We start from the raw sequence: 8,749 nt of genomic DNA on the forward strand, positions 1-8,749 counted from the left end.
AGAAAGTTTTTCAGAGATGTGGCACTTAGAAAGTTTTTCAGAGATGTGGCACTTTGAACATTTTTGAGAGATGTGGCACTTTGAAAATTTTTGAGAAATGTGGCACTTTGAAAATTTTTGAGAAATGTGGCACTTTGAAAATTTTTGAGAAATGTGGCACTTAGAAAATTTTCTCTCTCTCTCTGGAAGTGCCGTGCCTTCTTCAGTTCTGCTATCCGAGCAGGGGACGCTTGCTGGCGGCCGTTACCAGCGCTCGGACCAGGCCCAATTGATTTGCATGGAAAACAATTGCGTCCCCCATGCTCGTTCTGACTATATTTTGCGAAAGGGGGGTAAAGTGATGAGTACACTAAGTGGGGGGACCAACCCATGTACTCTAGAAAAAGTACATGGGTTGACAAAAGACCAGTTCGTACTGCACCCCTGGTACCCAAACCCCTGGTACCTTTAGGCACTTAGAAAAATTTCGCCCAAATTTGGAGGTCGCTCCAGGGGAAGAGGCCGAATTTTCGCCTATTACGGCCGACCGCGGGAACCAGCCGAGGCGGACGCTTTTCGGCGCAAGAGCCGTTGGCACTTAGAAAATATTCGCTAAACTTCAAAGGACCTCCAGGGGAAGAGGCCGAATTGTCACTTTTTCTGGCCGACATCGGGAACCAGCCGAGTCGGACTCTTTACGGCGGAGCAGCCGTTGGCACTTAGAAAATATTCGCCAAACTCGGCCGGACTTCCAGGGGAAGAGGCCGAATTGTCACTTGTTCTGCCCGACATCGGGAACCAGCCGAGTCGGACACTTTAAGGCGGAGCAGCCGTTGGCACTTAGAAAATATTCGCCAAACTTGAACGGACCTCCAGGGGAAGAGGCCGAATTTTCACCTGTTCTGGCCGACATCGGGAACCAGCCGAGTCGGACGCTTTTCGGCGCAAGAGCCGTTGGAACTTAGAAAATATTCGCTAAACTTCAAAGGACCTCCAGGGGAAGAGGCCGAATTGTCACTTGTTCTGGCCGACATCGGGAACCAGCCGAGTCGGACTCTTTACGGCGGAGCAGCCGTTGGCACTTAGAAAATATTCGCCAAACTCGGCCGGACTTCCAGGGGAAGAGGCCGAATTGTCACTTGTTCTGCCCGACATCGGGAACCAGCCGAGTCGGACACTTTAAGGCGGAGCAGCCGTTGGCACTTAGAAAATATTCGCCAAACTTGAACGGACCTCCAGGGGAAGAGGCCGAATTTTCACCTGTTCTGGCCGACATCGGGAACCAGCCGAGTCGGACGCTTTAAGGCGGAGCAGCCGTTGGCACTTAGAAAATATTCGTTAAACTTGAAAGGACCTCCAGGGGAAGAGGCCGAATTGTCACTTGTTCTGGCCGACATCGGGAACCAGCCGAGTCGGACGCTTTAAGGCGGAGCAGCCGTCGGCACTTAGAAAATATTCGTTAAACTTGAAAAGACCTCCAGGGGAAGAGGCCGAATTGTCACTTGTTCTGGCCGACATCGGGAACCAGACGAGTCGGGCCCTTTAAGGCTGAGCAGCCCTTGGCACTTAGGAAATATTTGCCTTAACTCGGCCGGACTTCCAGGGGAAGAGGCCGGATTTTCACTTGTTCTGGCCAACATCGGGAACCAGCCGAGTCGGACACTTAAAGGCTGAGCAGCCGTTGGCACTTAGGAAATATTTGCCTTAACTCGGCCGGACTTCCAGGGGAAGAGGCCGGATTTTCACTTGTTCTGGCCGACATCGGGAACCAGCCGAGTCGGACACTTTAAGGCTGAGCAGCCGTTGGCACTTAGGAAATATTTGCCTTAACTCGGCCGGACTTCCAGGGGAAGAGGCCGATTTTTCACTTGTTCTGGCCGACCGGGGGAACCAGCCGAGTCGGACACTTTACGGCGGAGCAGCCGTTGGCACTTAGGAAATATTCGCCAAAATGTTCCGGACCTCCAGGGGAAGAGGCCAAATTTTCACTTGTTCTGGCCGACCGGGTGAACCGGCCGAGGCGGACACTTTACGGCGGAGCAGCCGTTGGCACTTAGGAAATATTCGCCAAAATGTTCCGGACCTCCAGGGGAAGAGGCCAAATTTTCACTTGTTCTGGCCGACCGGGTGAACCGGCCGAGGCGGACACTTTACGGCGGAGCAGCCGTTGGCACTTAGGAAATATTCGCCAAAATGTTCCGGACCTCCAGGGGAAGAGGCCGAATTTTCACTTGTTCTGGCCGACCGGGGGAACCAGCCGAGGCGGACACTTTACGGCGGAGCAGCCGTTGGCACTTAGGAAATATTCGCCAAAATGTTCCGGACCTCCAGGGGAAGAGGCCGAATTTTCGCTCGTTCGGGCCGACCGGGAGAACCAGCCGAGGCGGACACTTTACGGCGGTTGAGCCGTTGGCACTTAGAAATTATTCAGACTTCCATCAAACACACATCGGCCTTTTGCCGTCACTGCCCGGGATGGGCACCGTGGTAGCTCGGACAGTTCGCGTGACAGCTTCCGCTGGCACTTAGACAATTTTTAAAATGAAAATAAACAGTTCTGCACATACGTGCCGACTATATTTTGCGAAATGGGGGTAAAGTGATGAGTACACTAAGTGGGGGGACCAAGTACATAAAGCCCACCCCTGGTACCTCAGAGAGGCCGAATTGACACATTTTGTGTCCGACCGCGGGAACCAGCCGAGGCGGACGCTTTTCGGCGCAAGAGCCGTTGGCACTTAGAAAATATTCGTTAATCTTGAACGGACCTCCAGGGGAAGAGGCCGAATTTTCACTTGTTCTGGCCGACATCGGGAACCAGCCGAGGCGGACGCTTTTCGGCGCAAGAGCCGTTGGCACTTAGAAAATATTCGTTAATCGTGAACGGACCTCCAGGGGAAGAGGCCGAATTTTCACTTGTTCTGGCCGACATCGGGAACCAGCCGAGGCGGACGCTTTTCGGCGCAAGAGCCGTTGGCACTTAGAAAATATTCGTTAATCTTGAACGGACCTCCAGGGGAAGAGGCCGAATTTTCACTTGTTCTGGCCGACATCGGGAACCAGCCGAAGCGGACGCTTTACGGCGGAGCAGCCGTTGGCACTTAGAAAATATTCGTTAATCTTGAACGGACCTCCAGGGGAAGAGGCCGAATTTTCACTTGTTCTGGCCGACATCGGGAACCAGCCGAGTCGGACGCTTTTCGGCGCAAGAGCCGTTGGCACTTAGAAAATATTCGTTAATCTTGAACGGACCTCCAGGGGAAGAGGCCGAATTTTCACTTGTTCTGGCCGACATCGGGAACCAGCCGAGTCGGACTCTTTACGGCGGAACAGCCGTTGGCACTTAGGAAATATTCGCCGAACTCGGCCGGACTTCCAGGGGAAGAGGCCGAATTTTCACTTGTTCTGGCCGACATCGGGAACCAGCCGAGTCGGACTCTTTACGGCGGAGCAGCCGTTGGCACTTAGGAAATATTTGCCAAAATGTTCCGGACCTCCAGGGGAAGAGGCCGAATATTCACTTGTTCTGGCCGACATCGGGAACCAGCCGAGTCGGACACTTTACGGCGGAGCAGCCGTTGGCACTTAGGAAATATTCGCCAAACTTGGCCGGACTTCCAGGGGAAGAGGCCGAATGTCCACTTGTTCTGGCCGACATCGGGAACCAGCCGAGTCGGACGCTTTACGGCGGAGCAGCCGTTGGCACTTAGGAAATATTTGCCTTAACTCGGCCGGACTTCCAGGGGAAGAGGCCGAATTTTCACTTGTTCTGGCCGATATCGGGAACCAGCCGAGTCGGACTCTTTACGGCGGAACAGCCGTTGGCACTTAGGAAATATTCGCCTTAAGTCGGCCGGACTTCCAGGGGAAGAGGCCGATTTTTCACTTGTTCTGGCCGACCGGGGGAACCAGCCGAGTCGGACACTTTACGGCGGAGCAGCCGTTGGCACTTAGGAAATATTCGCCAAAATGTTCCGGACCTCCAGGGGAAGAGGCCAAATTTTCACTTGTTCTGGCCGACCGGGTGAACCGGCCGAGGCGGACACTTTACGGCGGAGCAGCCGTTGGCACTTAGGAAATATTCGCCAAAATGTTCCGGACCTCCAGGGGAAGAGGCCGAATTTTCACTTGTTCTGGCCGACCGGGGGAACCAGCCGAGGCGGACACTTTACGGCGGAGCAGCCGTTGGCACTTAGGAAATATTCGCCAAAATGTTCCGGACCTCCAGGGAAAGAGGCCGAATTTTCACTCGTTCTGGCCGACCGGGGGAACCGGCCGAGGCGGACACTTTACGGCGGTTGAGCCGTTGGCACTTAGAAATTATTCAGACTTCCATAAACACACATCGGCCTTTTGCCGTCACTGCCCGGGATGGGCACCGTGGTAGCTCGGACAGTTCGTTTGACAGCTTCCGCTGGCACTTAGACAATTTTTAAAATGAAAATAAACAGTTCTGCACATACGTGCCGACTATATTTTGCGAAAGGGGGGTAAAGTGATGAGTACACTAAGTGGGGGGACCAAGTACATAAAGCCTACCCCTGGTACCTCAGAGAGGCCGAATTGACACATTTTGTGTCCGACCGCGGGAACCAGCCGAGGCGGACGCTTTTCGGCGCAAGAGCCGTTGGCACTTAGAAAATATTCGCTAAACTTCAAAGGACCTCCAGGGGAAGAGGCCGAATTGTCACTTTTTCTGGCCGACATCGGGAACCAGCCGAGTCGGACACCTTACGGCGGAAGAGCCGATGGCACTTAGAAAATATTCGTTAAACTTCAACTGACCTCCAGGGGAAGAGGCCGATTTTTCACTTGTTCTGGCCGACATCGGGAACCAGCCGAGTCGGACGCTTTTCGGCGCAAGAGCCGTTGGCACTTAGAAAATATTCGTTAATCTTGAACGGACCTCCAGGGGAAGAGGCCGAATTTCCACTTATTCTGGCCGACATCGGGAACCAGCCGAGTCGGACGCTTTACGGCGGAGCAGCCGTTGGCACTTAGAAAATATTCGTTAATCTTGAACGGACCTCCAGGGGAAGAGGCCGAATTTTCACTTGTTCTGGCCGACATCGGGAACCAGCCGAGTCGGACGCTTTACGGCGGAGCAGCCGTTGGCACTTTGAAAATATTCGTTAAACTTCAACTGACCTCCAGGGGAAGAGGCCGAATTTCCACTTGTTCTGGCCGACATCGGGAACCAGCCGAGTCGGACGCTTTACGGCGGAAGAGCCGATGGCACTTAGAAAATATTCGTTAAACTTGACAGGACCTCCAGGGGAAGAGGCCGAATTTTCGCTCGTTCAGGCCGACCGGAGGAACCGGCCGAGTCGGACACCTTACGGCGGAAGAGCCGATGGCACTTAGAAAATATTCGCCAAAATGTTCCGGACCTCCAGGGGAAGAGGCCGAATTTTCACTTGTTCAGGCCGACCGGAGGAACCGGCCGAGTCGGACACCTTACGGCGGAAGAGCCGATGGCACTTAGAAAATATTCGTTAAACTTGACAGGACCTCCAGGGGAAGAGGCCGAATTTTCGCTCGTTCGGGCCGACCGGAGGAACCGGCCGAGTCGGACACCTTACGGCGGAAGAGCCGATGGCACTTAGAAAATATTCGCCAAAATGTTCCGGACCTCCAGGGGAAGAGGCCGAATTTTCGCTCGTTCGGGCCGACCGGAGGAACCAGCCGGGTCGGACACGTTACGGCGCAACAGCCGTTGGCACTTTGAAAATATTCGCCAAAATGTTCCGGACCTCCAGGGGAAGAGGCCGTATTTTCGCTCGTTCGGGCCGACCGGAGGAACCGGCCGGGTCGGACACGTTACGGCGCAACAGCCGTTAGCACTTAGAAATTATTCGTTAAACTTGAACGGACCTCCAGGGTTAAGAGGCCGAATTTTCGCTCGTTCGGGCCGACCGGAGGAACCAGCCGGGTCGGACACTTTACGGCCCAACAGCCGTTGGCACTTTGAAAATATTCGCCAAAGTCGTCCGGACCTCCAGGGGAAGAGGCCGAATTTTCGCTCGTTCGGGCCGACCGGAGGAACCAGCCGGGTCGGACACTTTACGGCGGAACGGCCGTTGGCACTTTGAAAATATTCGCCAAAATGTTCCGGACCTCCAGGGGAAGAGGCCGAATTTTCGCTCGTTCGGGCCGACCGGAGGAACCGGCCGGGTCGGACACGTTACGGCGCAACAGCCGTTGGCACTTTGAAAATATTCGCCAAAATGTTCCGGACCTCCAGGGGAAGAGGCCGAATTTTCGCTCGTTCGGGCCGACCGGAGGAACCAGCCGGGTCGGACACTTTACGGCCCAACAGCCGTTGGCACTTTGAAAATATTCGCCAAAGTCGTCCGGACCTCCAGGGGAAGAGGCCGAATTTTCGCTCGTTCAGGCCGACCGGAGGAACCAGCCGGGTCGGACACGTTACGGCGCAACAGCCGTTCGCACTTAGAAAATATTCGCCAAAGTCGTCCGGACCTCCAGGGGAAGAGGCCGAATTTTCGCTCGTTCGGGCCGACCGGAGGAACCAGCCGGGTCGGACACGTTACGGCGGAACAGCCGTTGGCACTTTGAAAATATTCGCCAAAATGTTCCGGACCTCCAGGGGAAGAGGCCGAATTTTCGCTCGTTCGGGCCGACCGGGAGAACCAGCCGAGGCGGACACTTTACGGCGGTTGAGCCGTTGGCACTTAGAAATTATTCAGACTTCCATCAAACACACATCGGCCTTTTGCCGTCACTGCCCGGGATGGGCACCGTGGTAGCTCGGACAGTTCGTGTGACAGCTTCCGCTGGCACTTAGAAAATTTTTAAAATGAAAATAAACAGTTCTGCACATACGTGCCGACTATATTTTGCGAAAGGGGGGTAAAGTGATGAGTACACTAACTGGGGGGACCAAGTACATAAAGCCTACCCCTGGTACCTCAGAGAGGCCGAATTTTCGAATTCTGAGGCCGAGCTGGGGAACCAGACGAGGCGGACACTTTTCCGAGCGAGAGCCGATGGCACTTAGAAAATTTTCGGCTAAGTCGGCAGGACTTCCAGAGCGAGAGGCCGAATATTCGTCATCTGTGGCCGACCGGGGAACCAGCGAAGGCGGATAGGCGGTCACGGAGGTCCCGCCGGCTGGTCCGCGGGCCAATTTGGGTCCCGTAATTTAGCGGTCGCGGTCCGGAATCCACACCGAGCGGGGAACCAGCGGAGGCGGATAGGCGGTCACGGAGGTCCCGCCGGCTGGTCCGCGGGCCAATTGGGGTCCCGTAAGTTAGCGGTCGCGGCCCGGAATTCGCGCCGGCCGGGGAACCAGCGCAGGCGGATAGGCGGTCACGGAGGTCCCGCCGGCTGGTCCGCGGGCCAATCGGGGTCCCGTAAGTTAGCGGTCGCGGCCCGGAATTCGCGCCGGCCGGGGAACCAGCGCAGGCGGATAGGCGGTCACGGAGGTCCCGCCGGCTGGTCCGCGGGCCAATCGGGGTCCCGTAAGTTAGCGGTCGCGGCCCGGAATTCGCGCCGGCCGGGGAACCAGCGCAGGCGGATAGGCGGTCACGGAGGTCCCGCCGGCTGGTCCGCGGGCCAATCGGGGTCCCGTAAGTTAGCGGTCGCGGCCCGGAATTCGCGCCGGCCGGGGAACCAGCGCAGGCGGATAGGCGGTCACGGAGGTCCCGCCGGCTGGTCCGCGGGCCAATCGGGGTCCCGTAAGTTAGCGGTCGCGGCCCGGAATTCGCGCCGGCCGGGGAACCAGCGCAGGCGGATAGGCGGTCACGGAGGTCCCGCCGGCTGGTCCGCGGGCCAATCGGGGTCCCGTAAGTTAGCGGTCGCGGCCCGGAATTCGCGCCGGCCGGGGAACCAGCGCAGGCGGATAGGCGGTCACGGAGGTCCCGCCGGCTGGTCCGCGGGCCAATCGGGGTCCCGTAAGTTAGCGGTCGCGGCCCGGAATCCGCGCCGGCCCGCAGCCACCGCCAGGCGGATAGGCTGTCACGGAGGTCCCGCCGGCCGGTCCGCGGGGGGAACTGCGCCCTCTGGCGGACACGCCATTGTAAATGAATGGGGTTTGGCACTTAGTGCATTTTTCGCCGAAGCCGACGAGCGCTCCGGGCGAGGAGGCCGGATTCTCGCCATCCGTGGCCGGCCGGGGAACCGGCCAAGGCGGATAGGCGGTCACGGGGGTCCCGCCGGCTGGTCCGCGGGCCAATTGGGGTCCCGTAAGTTAGCGGTCGCGGCCCGGAATCCGCGCCGGCCAGCAGCCACCGGGAGGCGGATAGGCTGTCACGGAGGTCCCGCCGGCTGGTCCGCGGGCCATTTAGGGTCCCGCGAGTGAGCGGTCGCGGTCCGGAATCCAGGCCGGCCAGGAGGCACCGCCAGGCGGATAGGCGGTCACGGAGGTCCCGCCAGCTGGTCCGCGGGCCATTTATGGTCCCGTAAGTTAGCGGTCGCGGCCCGGAATGCACGCCGGCCAGGAGGCACCGCCAGGCGGGTAGGCTGTCACGGAGGTCCCGCCGGCCGGTCCGCGGGCCAATTACCTCCAGCCGAGCGGATATGAACTTTATTAGCACCTTCTACGAGATGGCGGAGCCTTATTCGACAACCAGCACCTCGGCTTAGCATTTTCCACGGCCCGCTGATCTTCCAGAAGACGTCCAGCCGGTTTCCTCCTCACATTTTAAGCCGGCCGAGGCTTCCGGCACCCCGGCTAAGCTTTCTCCACGGCCCGCTGAGCTTCCAGGGGACCTCCGGCCGGTTCTCCCGGTGCCTCGCGCCTCGCTTTGTG

Source organism: Syngnathus scovelli, unplaced genomic scaffold (assembly GCF_024217435.2).
Source record: "Syngnathus scovelli strain Florida unplaced genomic scaffold, RoL_Ssco_1.2 HiC_scaffold_56, whole genome shotgun sequence".
Taxonomy (NCBI): Eukaryota; Metazoa; Chordata; class Actinopteri; order Syngnathiformes; family Syngnathidae; genus Syngnathus; species Syngnathus scovelli.